The sequence below is a fragment of the Falco punctatus genome (genome assembly GCF_963210335.1).
Source record: "Falco punctatus genome assembly, chromosome: 2".
Taxonomy (NCBI): domain Eukaryota; kingdom Metazoa; phylum Chordata; class Aves; order Falconiformes; family Falconidae; genus Falco; species Falco punctatus.
Genome location: NC_137581.1, coordinates 53,452,845 through 53,475,723, shown reverse-complemented (window position 1 = coordinate 53,475,723; position 22,879 = coordinate 53,452,845). Strand labels below are relative to the sequence as shown.

At 36.6% G+C, this 22,879-nt stretch overlaps 1 long non-coding RNA gene across 1 annotated transcript in view; it reads right to left on the bottom strand.

The window, feature by feature from the left end:
- The window catches only part of LOC308059680, a 29,171-nt gene extending 6,320 nt beyond the window's left edge, over positions 1–22,851 (bottom strand). Inside the window, exon 1 of the long non-coding RNA XR_013926367.1 lies at positions 667–22,851. This is a non-coding gene — a long non-coding RNA (uncharacterized lncRNA). The remainder of the gene's footprint in view (positions 1–666) is intronic.
- Between the last annotated feature and the right edge of the window lie 28 nt (positions 22,852–22,879).

Below are 22,879 nucleotides of genomic sequence, written 5' to 3'. Positions count from 1 at the left end.
TTGTTGTAGAGTTTTATTTGAAGTATATCAGGAGATGTAATGTCCGGTTCTTTTTATAATCTCTGATTGTGTAGCCCTCTTACTGTTTATCTTAAAAACAATGCCTGTCACCTATAATCTTGCAATAATAGAGACATGATATTGTGATTTTGTAGCAATATGCATTTTTTTTGTATAAGAACTACTGCTAAAATATTTTCCTTATTTTCGTAGCCATGTCTGAATTGCTGCAGAAAAACTGAAAAAATGCAGTAAGTCTTGATTGATTTTTGGATGTAGGTAGTTACACTGAGAATATATGAGCAGGAACTATATGAAACCATCATGTCTTTAACAAGGGAAAAATCACAAAATGCAAGTTCTGTGGAACTCGTCTGTATTCTGAATTGTTATGAAGATGCAAGTAGAAAGTAATGGATGGCACTATTATTGGAGGTGATAGGTAATACTGGAAAAAATGAGATCTGGGCAAATTCCAAGTATTCTCATTTATTCAATCAATCTCAGATGACAGTGACATCACAGTGACCCTTGAAATGATAAGTGCACACAAGAGAAAAACAGCTTCTATCTAGTAAGAAGTTCTTTCTTTGAAGGATGTGGGCCTTGTACTAATAAAAAACCCCACAATAAACCAAGCTACAAAATCCCCAAAAGAAACAAAACCCCACTTACTCTGGTCTCCTGTGAAATGAGAGCTGGATTAGTATGTTGGTTGCCAAGAAGGCACTGTCTTCTGTGTAGGTATGTATGTCTGTTTCCTGAAACAACCTATAAATAAAAGTATCATGGTGTTTCTCAATGCATGAAGTCTTTAGTTATATTTACTTCAGTTTCTGTAACTCACAAATAATTTGTTGTAAAGACTAATGGGAAGTCTGTCTGCTTTTTCCATGGTACAAGAGCTGATCACATCCTGGCTTAGACAATGTGATAAACGGATTTTATGCACAAATGCCTCTCTGAAATTTAGGGAGAGTTTTCTCTGAGGCAGACATCTGTATATTAAACTCATTTATCAAACAACACTTTACCTGAAACAGGATGCAAGCAGTCTTTTTAAAATTGTACACACACCAATAAAGTGTAATAAGTAGCAAGAAAGTATACTTCTTTACTCTGTCTATTGTTTTGGGTTTGGTGGTTGGTTGTTTGTTTGTTTTTTAATATCCTGGGTCTAAAACTTGCACTATACAAATGGTGCAAATAATAATGGAATCATCTGTTTTTCAGTTCTGTGGCTTTGGTTTCATTTTGGAGTTTTGTTTTTTTCTCCCCATACTGCAACAAAAATCTAAAGGTTCATAATGGGAAACAATTGGTATGAAACCAGAACTGTTAATTCTTGATTTGTGTGCTCTTATGCTCACATACTGAAAACTTGTATTTAAAAAGTCTGTGCTGACTTTTCAAAAAATGACACCAAGCATATTTACACTTTTGTGAAGTCTAGGTTTTATCAACATCTTTCTATCACATATTTCACCTCCTCTTACTGCTTCCAGATCAGAATACCAGATGCTGTGTTTCAAATGTAATGGAAATGATCACTACCAATCTTTTGTTTTCCTATTTGTTTGTGAAGATGAGCTGTGAATGTGCAGATGCAGAAGGAAGTACAGTCTAAGTGTAAGAAACTTCAATCTTACCAAGATTTCCATGCTTGAATGGAACTTGCAGCATCTTGGCAACTCGGATGAGAGAAAATGATTAAAAATGTTGGAAAACTTGGAAAGTTTTCTTCAGCCTAAAATACTTGAGGATGGTCATTGAAATACAATACATTTGGACTAGATCTTGTCACTCAGTCATCTTCAGTACCCTGCCCGTTGTCCTAACAATATCAGTCATACACTGGTGGACAAACTAGCTGAGGCAGGAGCATCTAATTCTTTTACTAATTACATAGTTTTGAGCCACATTAAAAAGAATATTTGGCATGCATCTCTGGTCAGAAATTGTAAATCAAAATTATTATATCTTTGTAGTTATAACCAACACGCATTTTTTCTTTCTTAGTATTGAATCTGTATATTTGGGGAATGTCCCCTGCATCCAAAGATGCTGAAAATAAAGGATGCTTCATTGAGTTTTTCACATATTTATTATACAATAGGATGCTCATCAGCAGGAAATCTGAAATTAGCATATTCTCAGCAGAAACAAGGGAGTGCTGAATTTATGGTGACCTAAGGGATTCTATAATTTAAAAAATTAATTTGAAAGCTTGTGCCAATCCCTCTGGGTCAAACAAATAAACACATTGTTGTATTTTCTTGAGCAATAACATTTATTATCTAACTTTCACACTCCATTTAAGAGCCAGACTGTTACTTTTAACAAGTCTAAAGTTCTGATGCAGGGTGATGTAAAGATTAATAAACACATGCAGCAGCATATTACAGCAAAGCTCCTGGCTACATCCAGGCTGAGTTGAGAAAGTGTCTCAAAATCTTTTTGTTCTGATCAACAGCACCAGGATCAGGCCCAGCAGTTGCAATAGAAAAATGTTTACTTTTTTGTATTCTTTTAGAAGTTTTCAGATAGTAGAAGATAGCTCCCATTTATATAAGACTTAGCTCTGGTTTATTTTTACATTTTGACAGCTTTAGCAACCTACAATAGTTTTTGCTGCTACCTGCACTAATGTCAAAGTAAAAAACCACTGCTGTAACTCTGGTGATGTACTTGTAAATAATACATCATTAATAAGCTTTGTACATCAATTTACATTTATAAAAGAGTCCATCACTTCTTTATTTAATGAACCTGTCTACATCGCCCAACAGCAGAAAACGTCATAGACTCAGAAAAGGTAGGCAGTGCTTTTGAAATTTGAGGTTAATGATTTCTAACTTACAGGTAATTTCTGCTTAGCTCTTTATTAACACCTGGCTTAGCAAAGTCAAGCATGCTCCTTGTTCATGGAGCATCGATTGCCTGCTGCAAGTTCTGAAGTATTTACGGCAATATTGATATCACTAAAACCTTTCCTTCAAAGTGTTGAATAGATTCATCTGCCAGATGAATCCCAGATCTTTCTGGGAAACCAGGAGTGGAACAACTGAGGGGATACCTGGGAACCTCTTTCCACCTCCTCTTCTGATGATGGTAAAGGACCAAGAGAGAGCTTCTCCCTTGCCAGTGCCCTGTCCCTGACTCCCTAGAGCAGGGCAAATTCCATTTCCCACCTGAATATGTGTTTTCAACTTAACACATCAAGGTCCTGCTTAACTTTTTAGGTGGCAACATACATTTAGCTTCAGCCTATGCTTTGAAGGCTAAGCTGAATCTCTAAATAGCACAAAATTAAACCATATAACCAGACTTGAGTTCTCTGAGCTCATTTGCACCTCCAGTGTCATCAGGGAAGGCAACATAAATGAATTTCAATAGGTGACAGCTGTCAATCACAAGTGCCCTTATTCATGGTGGTTTCAGGCTTCAGAGGAAAATGTTTGTGATCTCCCACTTCTGCTATGGAAGTTCCCAGCCTTACTAAGTCCTTGGCTCCTGCTTCACAAGTTGTCAAGTGGTGAGAAAACACAGGTCCTCTGTATTGCTTTAAATAATTTACTGTTATTGAGTTGCTGAAAATTAGCCGAGCCCATGGATGCAGTGAGTTAAAGCTTTAACTGATTGCTAAAAAAGCTGGTGCCATTAAATAATAGAACAGCCAATAATTATTCAGAAAGCATATATTGTAGCAAATTGGCATAGCGTTGTACCCACAAAGCAAAATTACTAACCTGGTTCCCACAAGGGGAAAAAACCTCCCATCAGTAGCAGCAACCTGAAACAAAACTGGCCGCTGCCTCCACCGTCAGCTCAGCCCAATGAGCTACAGGGGAGGCAGAACTTCCCCCAGAGCTGAACACCTTGCCATGCTACCCTTGCTCTGGGCTCTCTTCCCGTTTATCCTCCGCCATTTGGTAAGCCCCCCTGATGGCAGAGCCGATCACGTTGGCTGCAGGGCTCTGCGTGGTGGCTGTGCTGGGGCCGGCTGCCACCGACGGGGCGCTAGGCCCCCGCCGCCATGCTCCCTGCGGGCCCGCAGCGCGCAGCTGCCTGCGCGGGAAGGGCCCAGCAGGGCCGGGCGCACCCTGGCAGCGGGCCGTGTGCAGCCAGCGCGGGCGGCGGCGCCCGGAGACGCTCTGTGACCCCGGCTGGGGTGGGCCACGGTGAGGCGACGCTTGTGATCGCAGAGACTGCCGTTTGCGGTCGTGGGGTCTTGTGCACTTTAATGCCAACTTCAATTTCGTGGCACTGTATCAGCTTTCTTTTTTTGCCGCTGCCTTCTTGCCCTTAACATGTACGTGATCGTGAAGTCGCTGGCCTATTCCCAGAAGATGGGAAAGACATTAAAGATGAAGGATTGAGAGAGGGAGACTCACAACTTCAGTTTTTGAAATATTCTGCAAAATGGATTCTGTGGTAAGACCTTTTATAAGTATCTGATGTGATACTGAGCAAATCAGATGTTTCTCCTTTTGCTGTAATGTGGTGAAGGTGTGTTTTTCAAGTTGAAGTACGTAACATTTATTTTCAGAAATGTTTCATCCTGGTAGGTGTAATCTTAAACCAGTAAGAGCCAGGAGGGCTCTGAAAATGTGCATTCAAGTCCCCTTAAAGAGAAGTTTTTTTAATTTGAATCTTCCATTTCCCGGAAGAATTCATAACTACTAATTTATTCAATAAAAGAAAATGTTACTCTTCTGCCAGCTTTGTGTTCTGTGAGGTTTACCATCTCTGAGAAAACCCATTTCTCAGCCTAGGTGACATAGTGTGTAAAATCCTTGATACTAAGTTCTAGTGGTGGCTGAGTAGTGGGCAAGGCCTGTTTGTTGACAAAACACATTAATTTGATGCAGATACACACCCTGAGAAACTTAACCTGTGGAGGTTAGGCACCTCAAGGGTTGGAAGGCAGCCAAGTAAATGGTTTGAGAATCTTAATGTTGGAATTGGGTTATCTCCTTGTAGTGTACAAAAACCAGCAAGGGGCAGAAACACTTCACCAGAAGCAAGAGGTACTGAGATCACTTGTCCTTCCAAGAGCCAGGAATTGGTGGCTCAGGTGGACTGCCTTTTTCAGTATTTTATAGAGTGCCGCTACTGTCTGCATAGCAGTTTGCTCCTTTATTTAGAAATTATGACCCTGGATTTGGGGCTTGATAGGTGTCTTTGAGCTGCCTTGGTGGTTCTGTGCTTCTCAAAGTGTGTAGTTCCCACATTAACTGGGACTTGGATATTAAATAACTTTTTCTGTCCACCCCTTAAATTCTTCTAAGGATCTACCTCTCAGATACAGAGGTGAGCACTATAAAAAAAAGCCCAAGGGGAGATGAATAATTTCTTATTCAGTGCAGGTTTGCATAGTATGTAGGGACATACTGCAGGCGGAGTATAAAAGAATATTGAGGCATTGTTGCTTCATTCTCTGAGCAGTGGCCATCATCCTGTGCACAGAATAAAGCCAATGTCCTGTGAGGAAAACAGTATATGATAATGTCATTGTTACTCTTAATTAATAGTTGGTCCAAATAAGTTGCAGTTTAGCCTGAGACTAGAATTAAGCTGAACAAAAATTTTGTGAAGTGTGCACTTGATGATTTGGTTTAGCTTACTCTGGCATAGGATGTATATAAATATTTATGCCAAATGATCACTTTATACACTAACAACAGCATGCAGTGAATAAGTAGCCTCATAGTTCACTACAGACGTAAGTTCACTACAGCATCAGATCACATAAGCTACTAGGTGATAAATTATGTGATTGTATATATGTATCCTCAATTTCTGCCCTTCTTCCTTCTACTTGTCTCAGAAATTTTTAAAAAAATCCAATAGTCAGCTCTTTTGAGCTGCGGGAGTGTGTCTACTGCATTCACTCATTTTCCAAGCCTTTGGGTATTATTATATAACAAACAAGTAATTGTAAGTGCACAAAGAATGGAAAAAATAAAGTTGGTAAGAGTGTTAAATTTTTGAGTTTGAGCCAGCAGGAGTCTCTCTTGTTCTGTTCTTCACAGAAGCATGTACAATGCTTCAGAAAAAAAGGGCTTCCCAGCTGATAAAGAACAGTAGATTTTAATACGTTTCTTACTGCAGAACTAATTACAACCATTGTAATACTGCTTACATGTATATGTTTTCTTATTCAGCACAAAACTCTGAGCTGCAACATAATTAATGTGGTTTTGTTTCTCCTTTTTAATATAAGTATTTTAGGGAAGTCATCTTGATGCAGGCTACGTTAGTCATACCTGCTGTTACAAGAAGAGTGTATAGAATAATTGAAGCACTGACAAATCTTTAAGCTTTTTGTTTGATTGAAAGTGCATAATGTATGTAAGAGAAGGTGTTAGGATAGTATTCTGTCAAAAATAAACTGATATTAGCAAACCTCAAAATAATGTATCTGCGTAGATAATTACTTTGGCTTTTTATAGTTAAGCTGGAAAGGAGTAAAATAATAGAAGGCATGTATAAAGCAAGCGGCTTTTCTCCTCTGAGAAAGAAAACCTAAGGAAAAAAAAAGTTATGCTTAGTAATAAAAGTGCAGTATGTACAGTTTTCTACAGGAATCATGCGTAGGTTAAAGCATAATGTTGACAAGTTTGTGCTAAGATTTTTTAAAGACTTTTTTTACACTTAGGAGTTTGGACACTTTAAGAAGGGTTATTAACTTCTGAATATTTGCAGATGTGAAAGTGAATTCTTAGGCTCTTACTTACAGGGACAAGTTAGTCTGGGTTTTTCTAAGATTTTTTTGTTATTCCCCAACAAGTTCTGTGAGAAACCCAGGCCTTTGGGAGGAAAAAGGGTATAACCAGACAAATACAAACTTAAACAATATTCAGAGAGCATTGCCAAGAATATGCAACATAATGCCAATGAGACTGGATTTCCTGAATATGTATATCCAGTAGTGATTCTCCAAACAGAATATAACTTCCCAATTAGGTAATGAATAAAGAGAGAGAGAGTCCACACACTTAAGTTTCTGAAGGAGTTATGAATGTAATGGTAGGACATAGCATCACAGCTGCAGCCATGGTACTGCTGCATAGTAAGAAATTGTTGAGGGGCAGAAATGGGGCCATTGAGCAGAGAGAAGAAAACAGGCTTGCCTTGGTTTAAAGACCAACTCTCCAGAAGCCTCCAGTCTGTATGCTTCATGCATCTGATACAAAGAGGCCTTTATTTAAAACATTACATTAGGGTTTGAAACATGCAGGTGCCAGACTGCTATATTTTCCTTCTGCAACAACTGAATACCTGAGGTAGCTCATCTGGGTGATCCAATGCCATGGACACCACATCTCTGTTGTCACCACCCATCTCTACTGTGTTTGAATTGGTGTCAGCACCCAGCCCCTTCCTCACAGGGCTCCTTTTCCCCAACGTGACACCCCTTCCCCCCATCTTTTCAGGACTGTACAAGAAGTTACAGCCACAAATATCCTCCAAACTGTGTCAGATAAGCTAGACAAAAATTCAGAGCAGTGTGATGTGCAAAGGCAGGAAGTTTCAGAGTATGTGCACATAGCTGATTAACAAAGTTTGTTGAAATCTTGTTATGCCAGCCTTGATTCCTTGAATATTTAACATTGCAAAACAAAGGGGTCACAACACCCAGGAAATGTCATGTAGTTGGGGAAAGAGCAGGTGTTCATGTCAATATTGGAAAGAAGAGGAAAGCCAAGAGCAGCCATCTTCCTAAGTTCCCATTTTCTGAACGTTCACCTCTGCTTTGATTGTCACCCCCAAATTTTCAGGCTTCAGATTATTTTTTTTTTTTTTTTTTCTGGACGGGGGTGGCAAGGGGAGCATTGTACATGATGACATTACAAAATCCACTATTTGTATAAATGCCTAAATGATCCAGAGAAGTACCCCACAGAAAAATTCTCCGCTTAATTCTATTCAACTATTCACATTCTGCATGAGCTGTGAGGACATTAAAGAAGGCCAGAAGTAACTTCCCAGATGCATTTCTTTGCAATGTTTATATACCCTTCCAAAGGACACTCCTTACTTTTCATTAACCTTTCTCTGTGTGAGCATGTCTTATTCAGTAGAGACTAAAGCTACTTATATTTAAATCACCTCTTTTGTAAGAAAGAACTAAAGAAAAGATACTGAAGAATATCAGGAAGTAGCAGGAGGTATTTTATTGAAAGTAAGGCATAGGACTGACTTTGTTTTGGTTTTTAAAGAATGAAAGAGAAGCTGTATTACAAAACTACTGGACACTCATTCAAACATTTGAGCTTTATTCATACTAGGGACAGCCCCAAGCTTTTAAGTGTCACCCAGTATTGACTTGAAACATGAGCTTCCAGAGCAGCAGTACACCCTGTGTCTGGTATGCATTACAGTCTGATTTAGAGTACATAGTTATAATGTAGATTGTAGACTTCTGAAGAGAGCTATCACAGTCTCTGATGGACTGTCTTAATAAAGTCACTAAGCATACACTTTAAAGCACCGCATCAATTTAAAAATGAATAAAAGGCAGTATAAACTCAACTTGATCCCAGTGGTAGTAAGCCTTGCAGATCTAGCTTCAGGTACAATTTTGTCTGCCTTCATGCAGTTTGCAGGATGCACAAGTACCAAACTGCCTGTCTTACTTGCCTTTGCCCTTTGGGTAATCACTATCATTTTAGTGAGCTTCTGACGGTACTCCAGGGTATAGGTAATGAAAGCCAATATCAGATGCATACAGTATTAGACCTTATTGCAGTGCTGCCATCACACATCGTTACTATCAATTTGACCTTGTCAACACACTGTGCAATATGTTCTTTGCTTTAGGTTTTATTACTGCTGTTCTTACTGTCTGTAGGAGTTACGTGATCTAATTGATCTGAACAGCACACTCACCCATAACTAGAATAAGGGTTCTGTCTTCAGGCATATTATTGTAGTGATTTCTTGCATTTTTCCATAGCTCATATCTGAGCAGACCTGTTATGTGCATTATGTGCTGTAATGTATTTTGCCTTTTAGATAAGATCTTGTGCTCCCTGTCATTTACTCTCCTTTAAGGTGAATAAAGAGCTTATTAGGGATGCATACCTCATCCTCTGAGAGTAGTTGCTGTCAATGCATTTATGCCATCATTTATTCTGAAAATGTTGCATGGAAAATGCTACTCAATAAATATATAGTTTTTGCATGCTTATCGTCAGTGTATTAAAATGATATTCAGGTCAGTGAGGAAAACTGAGGAGCTCCTGAGACCAGAAAGACACAAAGTTTTCCAGTTTCAGTAGCAGTGTATTGAAGAATTAAGTGAATTAAAGAAGGAAGACTTATAGAATTGCAATAAATAGAATATAAAAATGATTTCCGATTGTGAAATTGCAGGGAAGAAATAGACTAGCTGTTACAGTAGTTGGAAAACTTTTCAAGGAGCAGAGGAAGAAGGCATTTTGTTAAGAACAAAAATCAGAATTTGTTACTCACCTGTTTGGTGAAGGGGAGAATGGAGAAAGTTGACGAAGGAGAGAGAGTGAGACAGCTAAAGGGCAGAGTTTTAAGAATGAAACCAATAAATATCAGAGGCGTGGAAGGAGTTAGGATAAGGAATAGAGAAAGTTATAATAGCTTTGGTATAAAGAATGAATTCTAGCTCATTTACTTTAACCTTGTAAAAGGTAGGAATTTAATCTAATGTAATCTAGGTTTCCTTGATAGTCTGTGGAGTGAGCTCTTCCAAAGGCTGGTTTATGTCTTCTCTCAGAGATGCTTTGTCCTCTCTCTCTCTTTCTGCAATGACTATGATGAGAGTTTAAACTGACTGTCAAACTTTTACATGCCTTCAGTTAGGAGGGAAACGTTTCCATAACTATATCAAGATGGTTTTATACCTACAGCAGCATGGCCTGGCAGACAGGAGCACCTAGAGCGATGCAACAAAGTATGACATAGAACTAAGGCTAAACAAGCTTAAACCTAGCATGAAACTGGCAAAAAACAATGGAAGAATAATTCCTCTGCATCACTTGTGGGAGAGTTAAATTTAAAAAAAAAAAAAAAAAAAAAAAAAAAGCCTTCAGTGGATTTATTACAGAATTGTAATAGCTACATGTTCATTTCGTAATCTGTAAACAGCCTTGCACTGCACAGAGGAAGACATGAGTACATTTATTTGATCTCATTTTGTTTCAGAGAAAATAAATAGATTTTCCCATTAAACATCTTCTTCCTTTTTATATCATGTATTTTACACCCAAATCTTGAGTGAAACAGTTTAGTATATACAGGTGAATTAACACTTTTCCCCTTGCTTCTAGAGGCAGCAAGTTAGTGGTGGTAGCACATGGAAAGGTCACTGGGAAAGCTTGAACCATAACACAGTTCGCCATAGGAGGAAGCATAGATACAAATATTTCTAAAGGTATTTCGTGCTTCTAAAATACTTGTTTTTAAATTAAAACAGCATTATTTTCACAGGCATTAAAATCACTACCAACTCAATTGTTTCTAGCTTTAAGTTTAAACACCTCATAAATGTAGTATTATTTATCAGAGCATTCCATTAATATAAATTTTGTGGATAGAAAATGAAAAATCGTAAAAGGATCAAACCCATAAACATAAGTGAAAAGAAGAAAAGAACAACTTCATACAGGAAAACAATATACACACTTTCAGGAAGCTTCCATATTGACTAGATTCTCAAGTGTATCTATATCTTTAACAGTTACATTAGCCCTATCACTATAATACACATTATATTTTATACTGATTTTTTGGAAAAACACACAAACAAACTTTTATCATTTTATTGATGAAGATTTTGAATTTACAGGTTTCTTCAGTGCTGCAATGTGATATATTGATTTATAGATTATTACTGGAACAATGCTACTAGAGTGCTACTTACATAATAAGCTGATTTAGATAGAAAAAGAAAAATTAATTCTGTTATAGATGTACTCTGTATCTTCTGAGCTACAGTTAAGTGATGCTTTACTAATGTCATTTCATTGGTAGGGTTGAGAAGCTGCATGAAGAAGCATGCATTTCTGTCTAGCTCAATAAATCATGGGCCTAGTTGAAAAGAAATTATTCTACGATGGTATTTCATTTAATCTTTCAGGACATAGTTACAATTTTTGACTAAATGACTGCTACACATACAAGTCATGACAGGTTAAAGTATTATATAGACAAAGTTAAACAAGATTTAAGACAGCTCCAGTTATTTCAAAGTTAAAAGAAACTTAAGTGGAATTATGAATTAAAAAATACAAAAAGTCTGTCAAGATGTGATTTTGCCTTGGAAAAGCAGAAGTTACATTAGATAGTGGTAAGCCACAAGTAATAACATTATATTTATTAAAAAGAACCCAACAGCAATACACACCATGAAACCAAACAAATTTTTTTAAAAAAAGAAAGCTGCAAAAATAGATTATTTGTGATTATTTGTGTGAATTGCGTATGGTTTTTCTCTCCAATCTGTATCACACCCCTTTTAATCCCTAAGAATAAGATTCCTAAAAATAACATGCTTTTGGAGGAATGGTTATATTTTATTACATTTGTCAATATGGTTTGTACTACATTTCTAAATGTAATAGCTTATACTTATAGGCAAAAATTATTAACATAAAAGAAGGAAAAATCTGTTATTTGTGTCCACATTAGCATGCTTGGTAAGAACAGCAGTGAGGTTTCAAAGTGAATCTTCTGGCCATCCCTGAGCATTGATTCAGTTTGAAAGTGATATTCATTCACAAGAACTTGATTGTTTTTGGAGATAACCACAGCAGAAGCTCTGCTCTCAGATATGCATCAGGTGCACTCAAACTGCTGATGCAGATCTAAGTGTTTGAACCAAAGATTTGCCCTATTGGATGTCTTCAAATCATAAGAATGCTGGGATCATTCATCCTGGGGAACAGACTAAATTTAGTCTGGAGGAAGAAAAAGCCATATTGCATATAAAACATTGTCAACATAGTCACTTTACCGTTGGTATTCTGATCTAGAGAGCATCTCCTATGGTACAAAATAGCTTTCTAATGCGGACATAGTATTTTTCATGCACTGTTTATTATTTACTTCTCACCTAAATAAGACAAAGTAGCCAGAAGCAGAAACAATTAAATGTAATTGGTCATCAGATACGAAAAACGTGTAACAGTGACTGCAAATACTTAACGTGCATAATTTGTGAAGAATTCCAGAGATTAATGTGCTTTACCCATACTATTTAGTGAATAATTTTGAAAAATAATTCTCCAACACGTGTGGAGGAACCAGAATAATTTTGCAGCCCTTTATTAAATGAGAAAAAAAAAAAGAGAATGCTTGATTTACTTGTAATGGATGATTGGAACAAAGCTCAGTTGTTTATATAAACAACTCTACTCATGACCTGTGGGATGGAATTTCATGGTTTTTTCCCTTAAATTACAAGAGAAGGAGCATAGCTGATGTCACCATTTTGCACCTAATTACTGTGGTTGGACAACCAACAGAATGTGGCATCTCTACAGGTACTGAATTGGATTTAGGATTTTTATGTGCAGGTTCAGTATCAAGATCTGAAAGGAAATTAATGTCAATAGAATTCCAAATATCATGTTTAGTTTGTACTTCCACTCGTACTTCCACGTTCTATTTCAGTGTCCTTCCATTTGCAAATAGCCGCCTCCCTTTTATTCAGCACTCACCTTTGCTCAGCCAAGGCTCTTCACTGCAGACATTAATCTCCTTGGCTTTTGACGTTGAAATGCCACTGATGTTATAATCTGCTTTTTATTTAGGAGGAATGGGAGGCAAGTCACAGTAGCATAGGCAGAGATGATTTATTTTAGCAAGCTAGCAAGACTGAAGGTTTTCTGGCAAGAAGAAAACCCCTCAAGGCACAAAGAACTCAGTGTATCTTAACTGTATGCCTCCAATTCACATGCTTGTTTGTTCCTCACAATTTACCCTCTGGTATGGACAAAGTTCTAGAAAAAATCTTTGCAAAGAGGAAATACATATAAATAGCACTTTCTAAACTGTATGAATTATGAAAAGATAGATGGCCACAAGCTGAAGGTTTCTACAGTCCCTGTTCAGAGAGATACTGTCCGAAACTCCTTTGCCAGGAAGGCTTTATGCAGTTTGGGTAGCTAAAATGAAGAGGCTTTTGTTTCATTTTGGGAAGCCTGTATGTTCCACAGGAGGCATAGGGACAGCATATCACAACTAATTGTAGCCAAACCAGAGCCCTGTGACATCTAGAAATTAGAAATGTATTGACTAGGGTATAGTTAATACAAACCCGAATATAACCATTCTGAAATAATGTAAACAACAACAAGAGTATGCAAGCATTTTCTAACAGTGGGAAGGCATAGCCAGACACAATCCTTAAGCATTTTACATAATATAAGAATAATGTGACCACCAAGAGGGAAAAGGCAGGTTGCATGCAGGAGGCAACCAAGCTATAAAAAGTTGCAGAGGACAATACAATCACATAGGGCTTCAAATTCACAGGGCTTCCTACCACGTACACCAGGATAACTTGAAAGACACCCCTCACCCGCAAATAATCATTATCAGGAGGAAATGATATCCCCCTTGAGGGTAGGAGGTGAGTGGCAAATAGCAGAAAAAAGATCAGGCACAAGGGAAGAAAATTGTAGAACAAGACATGACACTGCACTTCTGACTTCAAAGATCTCTGAAGCCTGATCACCTTGATCTCACCAAAGACTGCCATGAACCATAGTCACCAGTGATGTGGTGTTGTATACACCCAGCTAATTTGGAATATAAACTGTTGAATACACTTTGATACGCTTTGTTTGTACTGACACTTTGTTGAAGGCGCTTTGACACATTTTGTATCAATATTGATGATTTTTAATGTTTAAGAACTCAGCATTAGCATGAAAAGTGCTGTTAAGGAGTGAATTTAGCAGAAATTTATTTTAAAGTTTAAGGGCAATCTGACTTACCTGTATACTAAGGATTCTCACCACAGCAATCAGTTTTTTTCTGTGTGTGTATACATACACATATTTCAGTTGTAAAGTAATGTAGAATTGTTCTCATTTTAACAATTTATTTATACTCAGATGTAAAGAGACAGAGGCATTTTTCATAACAAAAGAGAAAAATTGAATCTGCATTTTAAATCTCTTTTGATTTACAGGTAGGTGCTTACCCGTTATGTCACATCATAACATCTAAAATTTTTGCAGTAGCTATTCATTAGCTTGCATTTCCACTCTGTTTCTTCTTGACATGATACAGATTGGTTGTCTCTGGTGAATTGGTTAGAGAGTTTAGCTCTTAAAATTTGCTGGGTCTTTTTACTTCCTTATATCACATCATCAAGCCAGTGCAGCTACTGAAGCAAGCACAGTGAGTTCTTGCTGTTTTCTTATGGTTTAAAGGGACATAGATGAAAAATTTCTCCATCTTGGCTCTGAAAAAAATGGAACAAACAAATAAGAGACTTACTCAAATTATTGATGACATATAAATGAAAACACCTTAGGTAATGGCTTTCAAAGAGGGTGGATTTAGATTAGATATAAGGAAGAAATTCTTCACTATGAGAGTGGTGAGGCACTGGAGCAGGTTGCCCAGAGAAGCTCTGGGTGCCCCATCCCCGGAAGTGTTCAAGGTCAGGTTGGATGGAGCTTTGGGCAACATCTCAAATAGTGGAAGGTGTCCCTGCCCATGGCAGGGGAGTTGGAACTGGCTGCTGTTTAAGGACACTTCCAACACAAACCATTCTATGATATGATTCTATGATTTATATTCTGTTTTCTTTCTGGATTGAATGAGTTTTAATATTACCGGTGAGACAGTGATTCAACAGACATCACTTTAACTCAAAATATTAGGCCTAAGTTATTGATTAATGAGCTGATTTTGGGTCCTTCATTCCTGTTCTTCCACCCACACATTCAGTATTTCTCTAAAGCCTCACTATCTGTTTCTTCCCTCTGTGAAAAATAAAAATAAATCAGCTCCTCTTAAAAAAAAGAGGAGACGACTCACCTCTCCAAACCATACACTAGGAAAAAATGACATCCAACATGTATGTCTGAATTACTTCCCTTATGGCATAGAAAAAGAATCTCACACAAGCTGATGTCAATTAATTATATCTAGTAATGAAACATCTAGATCAAGCCATACAAAAGTAAATAAATTCATTGTCTAGTAATTTTATTCATTTCTGATCTGTAGTCAACTGTTTATGTGGTAAAATCATGAATAATCCTAAACTTCTTTTCTTGGTCCCTTATTTTTTCCTCCACCTCTCTGTCTCCAGTAACTCAGCAATTCTTGACTTCTGTTAATTACCAGTCCACTTGACCTTGCTTTTTTTTTTTTTTTTTTACACAGTTCTGAAACACAAAGCCAGAAAGAAAGGAGCTGGTTTAGAGAAATCTCCTATTTTTTTAAAAGAAAACACAATTCTGACTGGGACTAGCTTTCTGCTTAAGACATTTTAGGAAAAAGGCAGCAAAGAAAATAAGCAGTTTACAGAATTGTACCATGCTACCCTATTGCAAACAGGTAGTGGAGAGGTGACAAGGTCCCAGAGTAGATACAAGAATAAGCAATATAAATTTAGCTAGGATAAACTCTTGAAATTCAGCTCATATAAATTCTACCTAAATTCTTGTGCTTAACATTCATATTGCTTGGTGGTAGGATTTCAAGTGTTCTAAATACATGAGTGTATGAAAACTTCTTTCAGACTTGTATCAGATTAACAACTTGAATTTCATTAGTCATTCACTCAGGTTATGCTGTTATCAAACTACATATGTTATCTCACTTATTACATGTGTGTAGTAAAACACAGTAAGTAAAACTTAAATGAATAAAAGTTAGAACAAACAAACAAATAAAAACCCACCTGGATATTAATTAGACTTTGCTAATAACAGATAAAATAATTCACTGAAGAAAAAATAGAAATATAACAATAATTCAATTTTTTTCCTCCTGAACAGGCTTTTAAAAATCAAACTAGCAATGAAGGTGTTCTCATGTTTTTTTAACAAGTTTTCCTCTTAAAGTTACATATGGAAACACCAGCTTCACATAATATGTATCAGCTACAGCTACAAACGATTTATCAGAAATTAAAAAAAAATAATAATAATAGGCCAAAACATCAAGCATCAAGTGAAATTACTTGAGAAAGAATTCAGCTGTTTTAGATATCCCAAGTCAACCATTTGCTTCTGAGCTACAAATACTACATTCCCTTTTCCTTTTCAGGAAGTAGAATAAAGGCATACCTCTAGAAATAGTTAATTTTTTTCATCCCAAAATAAGTGTCCAGGATGGCCCTTCTGCACCAAATCCTTTTTCTTCTTAGTAGATTAAACAGAGATCCTAAAGCGACTTGAACAGTTCAACATATTTCTCTTAAGCTATCTAGGTTTTAGGTGCCTAAAGTCAGGTGAGAAAAATCATCTCATAAGTGTCTGTAATTGTCAAAGTGCTTGAGCTGCAGCAGAAAACCTAGGGGAGTTTGATTAGCTGATTTACGAAGTATGAAGATGGTGAAAGGCTGTATAGAAAAAAAAGTTAAAATGAACATGAATTTGAAATGTAATACTTTGTTTCACTGCCTTGCTCTCTGTCAAACCAAGGGGTTCATACCATATTGCCCTTTATTCCATAAACTGATGATTTACAATAAGAAAACTTGAAACAAGGTAGTTTAAGGAACAAAAGCGATACTGTCATCCCTGTAGAAGACTGAAAGTAGTGAAAACTATTTTCTAGAAACTAAACAAATGCATCAGTAACAGGAAGTTAATAAATGTCAGGGACTAGTGGAAAATAACTGCAGGAACAGTATAACAACAGACAGTCTGGGCAGAAAATGCATATTACAGATTCTTTTTAAAGAATTGAGAAATTGGTAGCAGTGCAGTAAAAAAAGATAAATAATGAAAGTCTTGTGAAGTGATACTGTGGAAAAAACAGATGTTATCAAGGCATTGGAAATGTCAGCTGCCTGCTCTCTCATCTTCTCAGGTGCAATAAAGAACTCTCTAAACAGCTTCACACCCTATATCTTTGATATTATTCTGGCCATCTGGAAGATAATGGTATTTTAGAATGCACTATCAAACTTAACCCAGAAAGAAAGGTCACATCGAAGTTTCTATGTCAAGTGAAAGTAGGATTTATTTCAGTTTTCTTTTAAAATATACATGCCAATTAAAAGTTTGCCTAACAACTTGTTTTTTATAGATAATGCACTTCAGTGGCGATTGATGTCTAGCCAGCTGACTAGGATATATTGCAGATTCAAAATCTTAAACATGCACTCATTGTACATTCTGTAATTTTTTTAAGATTTTCAAATATATAGTGATATGAGAACGTTATTATGCATAAAATTTAATTCTGCTTAAATTATATTTGTGACCAAGTGTACATTTCATATCCTGTATTTTGATAGGGAGATATAACTTATATTGGCATATTAATTTAGATTATTTATGTTATGAAGTCTCGGTCACCCTTGAAGCATATGTGATTTCTTAATTTCCTTATTTCAAGCAGAATATTCCACTTCCATATGCACCCCGGAAGGACAAATAATAATAATGACAGGTCCTGCTAATAAGAATCCCAGGTCAGTTTTTCTGCTCCACATCAATATTTAGTTGAAGCAAAGTGTTATACCACTGCTTGGTCTAGAATATACATTTAGGTGACTGATTGAATATGGATTTAGGTGATTGATTCTGACTCAGAAATTTCTCAGAAAGTCTTATTTGGATGCACTTACTTAATTTTCCCCTCTCCCCCCAGTAGTGACAAATATTTTTTTTTCCATTGGATGTTCTGGGAGAATTTAAAAATATTTAGATTTTGTCTGTGGTGAAATTATTGGAAGTTCAATCAATGAAAAGAATGAGTTTAACATAATGCAGATGCTAAAGTTTTTTTCTCTTTCATATTGCTAATAAAATGCTTATTATCTCTACTATTAGGTGAAAAATCTTGTAATCTAATAAAATAGAATAAGAAGCTGGGGTAATGAATGGCATATAGTAGTGATACCAAGCATGCAACTGACTTCATAGGTACTTACTCCCCTGACTCCAAACTTCTAAAAAGCAAACTTTTATAATATATTTATTTTCTGCATTTCATCAAAGTCAACCCCCCCAAAATCATATTTCTTACAAGAACAATTCTGTTCAAATAGTATACAGCAAGGCTTCACCCAGTATGGAAATTCATCATTCCCTCAAGCTAAGCATGGTAAGAGCAATTCTACTAAGCAGTTTAAAACAAGAGATGGTGAATAATAATGTTAGTCTGTGGGAATCTGAAATGGTCTGTGAAGGGATATTTGGGTATTCTGTCTTGGAGAAGAAAATTACGGTGTATGGATTGTATCACATTTTTAAAGCTATTGATTTGGCATAAGTGACCACAGATATCTCTTGAATAATTTTAAGGCAGAGCAGGAATAGCGAAGTCACTGCAATAGCTTGATAAAGTGATCTTGAGTTTATTTAAATAAATCAGAATCTGTACTGCACTTTAACACATTGTTATGCAGCCATCACAAAGTGGCATTAGACTGTGGAAAAAAGAAAATTGTATACATGAAGAAACAGACTTACAGATAAAGACTGAAAAAGGCTGAGAAATACAACAACAGAGACTGTGATGTCCAGAGACAGCATAAGACTTTTGCTTATTGCAGTTACCTTATGGACCAGAGATATTTAGTGCTCCTTATGCTATGATTGGAAAAGCAGTATTAGCAATCAGCATCTCTTAGAGAAGAAATCAATCCATATACATATTTAAACACGGATAATATATTCACAGTATGTGAATTGACTATGAAATTAAAAAAGATTCCTATACATGTTAATGGATAAGTATAAGGAGCGAGACCTCCAAAAGGAGATAATGCACCTAGTTGTCACTGTAGGGGAAAAATCAAAAATGTTGATTTTCAAAATCTCACTCAACTGTTGTTCAATGTTTAAGGTGATGGCGAGTTTCCTAAGTCTCTGTCTAGTCAACAGCTTAAATCTTATCCATGGGAGCTGTAATAGTAAATGATTTAAGATCAAACATAATTTTAATATATAATAATATACAAAACTGAAGGAGGTGCTGATTTTATACCCTGTAGGCTGGTTATAAGGGAATGATCACCTGGGAATGATCACCTGGTGATCATATAAAGTATAATCACCTGGGACATGGATAATGTGGATTGTTTGTCTTATTAAGTAAGAACTATATTAAATCTTAATTTGTAATTGTGGAGATTTTATCCTAAATGGAGAGTCTTTCATGGTACCTTTAAGTATGTCCCTTTCTTAAAGTTTATATGTCCTTAAATGTTCTAGTTTTCTAATTGGCAAAGTACCAATGTCTTTTTGTGTGTTTTGCTTTCTATCACTCTGTAGAAACAACCTCATTATTTATTTTTCTTATCAAATGTTCTTGGGAATCTTAATCCACGCATGCAGAAAAAAAGCAAATTGTACAAACACTATCCACATTTCCATTAAAAAAAAAAAAAAAAAAAAAAAAAGAAAAGTATTTATTTGCTTTAAGGAAGGCTTCAGAACTCCGATCTGTCTTGCACACAAAATCTTATCTTTCAGTCTCAACCTCCTTGAAGAGATTTTGTATTTTGGTTGACTGTCAGATATTAAACTAACATACATTAGCAGCAAGTATTTTCATGTCATTGGAGCATACTGCTGTTGCCACCTGAGGATCTAATTGCACAGCCTTGGGGACTGCATTACGAAATGAGTCATAGAGTCATGTCAGAAATACCTGTCTGATAACTAGCATTAAACTGTGTTAAACGTTCTCAGCATGGCTGTTGAGAATAATCTCCATGTTGTTCTTACTAGTTGCAGGTATGATTGGGACACACATCCCTTTCAAGGTTTTCACTGGGGTTTTTGACTCTTTTAAACTCTTGAATTGTTCAAGCTTTCAAATGTACTAAAAAAGAGGTAAGGAAATTGGAAGGTCTTCCCCATTGTCTGTTTAGAAACCTGTGCCCGTTTCAAAATAGTAGGAATCATAGTATCATTTCGGTTGGAAAAGATGTTTGAGATTGTCAAGTCTCACTGTTTGCCCATCACTAAACCATGTCCTTAAGCACCACATGTACATGTTTTTTAAACACCTCCAGGGATGATGACTAACCACTTCCCTGCGCAGTCTATTCCTGACCACCTTTCAGTGAAGAATTTTTTCCTAATACCCAATCTAAACCTCCCCTGCCATAGCTTCATGCATTTCCTCTTGTCCTGTTGCTAGTTATCTGTGAGAAGAGACTGATACCCCTCTGCCTACAACCTCCTTTCAGGTAGTTGTATGGAGTGATAAGATCACCCCTGAGCCTTCTCTTCTCCAGACTAAACAATCCCAGTTCCCTCAGCTGCTCCTGGTAAGACCTGTGCTCCATACCCTTCACCAGCTCCGTTGCCCGTGAACTGGTGTGAGTCTTCTTGCAGCTTATACTTTTTTTCCCTTGACATTGAAAAATAAAATTAACATGAGACAGTGCTCCAGCGCTAGCTGCTGTGCCTTTGTTTGAAGGGTGGGGTCTGTTTACAGTCTGAGGAACAATACCTATATTGGAAAACGTAGAAAAGTCAGAGCATTCTGCTTAAGCATGGGTCTGTGATGGTGTGTATTCTTTAAGTGTCGGGAAGCACAGTTTAGGTTTGTGCCAGCTAGCAGCCTGCCAGCACATAGGTAATTTTCAGGGGTCAGAAGAGGCTGGAGATTGTCTCCATATGTAGTTTGGGTGAGGTCACCTTGGGCTGGGAGAAAGCCTTAGGCACAAAATGTGAATCCTAACACTTCTCACAGAATTAAACATGTTCTGTTTTATTTACATAGAGTCTATTCTCTACAGCTGAGAGAAAAGAAATATTCCCTTCCCAGACTCAACCAAAAAGCCCCACATTTTACTTCATGAACAGACCATACAATTAGTATAGACATGTTTAAAAGACATTATTGTAGTAGTGGGTGCATAATAGTCTGATTGCATGTAGCTTCCATGTGTTTGTATCATGCATGCCCAGTAAGAAAAAGACTCTTACAAATTCTTTCTTAAATAAGACCATTCTTTGATTACATTCCAGATACAACCTTTTTTTTTTTTTTTTTTTTTTCTAAATTTTATTCCCCAAGTAGTCTATTTGTATGTGGTGCACAAACGTTAAGACTTGTAATCTCCCCACTGGTATTGAATCCTACTGAGATAAACACAGCAGCCTGCTTTAATCAAGAAAAATTGTAGACTGAAATTTTCAACATAAGTTATAACTCTGTACCTGACTGACAATCCCTGTTAGAGGAGAGAGTTCTTATAAGAAATTCATCCTGTGTGTGAAAGGTCAGAATCAGAGGCTAAGTGTTCTACAGCAAGCCTCTAGGCTTGTTGTTACAAAAGCCCAGAGGAGCAAAACCTTGTTCAAGTCAGGCAATAATGGGAAAAGAGAAACAAAAAAAAAGAAGCTCTGGAGGAGAAAATAATATCCATCTCTGTGTTTTCAGAGGAAGAGCAGACAGGAAGAAGAAAATCCCGACAAAGAAAACCTCTGTGGTAGAAGGTTTAAGTGTAAGAGCCTGTATCAAAAAAAATGTAAACTTCTATAAAAAACCCAACAAAAGCCCAAACTCTATCCTTCAACATGATTATTGGAATATATTATAATTATTTACAAATTAAACTGTAAAAAAAGAGTACTTAAAGAATATCGAAAATATTAAGGCACTAGAAAAGCACAGTGAAATTATGGGTACAACTTAACCTTGCCCCAAGATGATGTTATGCAATAATCATATGATTATTTTTTATTTGTAGTCTTCAGTGAACCTGAGGACTCATTTTATTTGTGAAAACCTACTTCTCACAACCTCCCTGTCTGCATGGGCAACAGTGACTAAAATAAAGCCTAAAATGAAAATTTGGGCTGCTGTGTAGAGCAGGGAAATTACTATCAGCTGATACTTGTCATATATATTCCATTGCAGATGCAAAAGTATAAAAAAAAAATTCTCTCTGATGTGAATACACTGTCCATTTTTTGGTTTTTTTTTTGTTTGTTTGTTTGTTTGTTTGTTTTTTGGTTTTTTTGGGTTTTTTTTTTGTTTACAATCAGTTCCCAGAGTTGTGGCTTCACACTCCCTCTTTTCTCTCATCCTCTTGCTCCCAGCACATAGCATGGCCATTACATTACGGATTTAAAAATGGTATTTAAGGATGATTCTTGCTGCTGCAGTCAATTATCTGAAAGTTGAAGGCTGGCTTATATTACTTGTTTCTGTAGGAACTTGAGGTGGTTTTGGAACATGATAGGACACGCCCACAGTTACCTGTGCATGACAGCTGGGAACTTGCATGCTGTAAAAATAATATCCTGATTCATAGTGAAACAGAGAAAAGCCATAGGAATAGCAAGGATGATAACTACGTTTTTTCCATATAAGCAAAATTTTTTACTACCAGAGTTAGCCTATCTACCATCATAGCACTTGTCAGAATTAAATTACTGAGAGTATAAACAGTATACAAACAGCTGACAGTCAAACTAGCAAGAACCTGTCCACTGCCTATTACAGGACTTACGGTTTTATATGCATTGAGCCAAGGTCACTTAACTTTGCCTTATGATATTATATGTATTTTGTTACCTTATAAATGCAAAGGACACTATAATGGCTGCTCTGAGTGCCAGGACTATGTAGGTATTTAGGAGTTAAAATCAGTCTATGAACAATGATGTTTATTTATATCCTAAATATAAGACTAATTTCTATTCACTTTTAGGAATGTAGGAATGTAGGAATG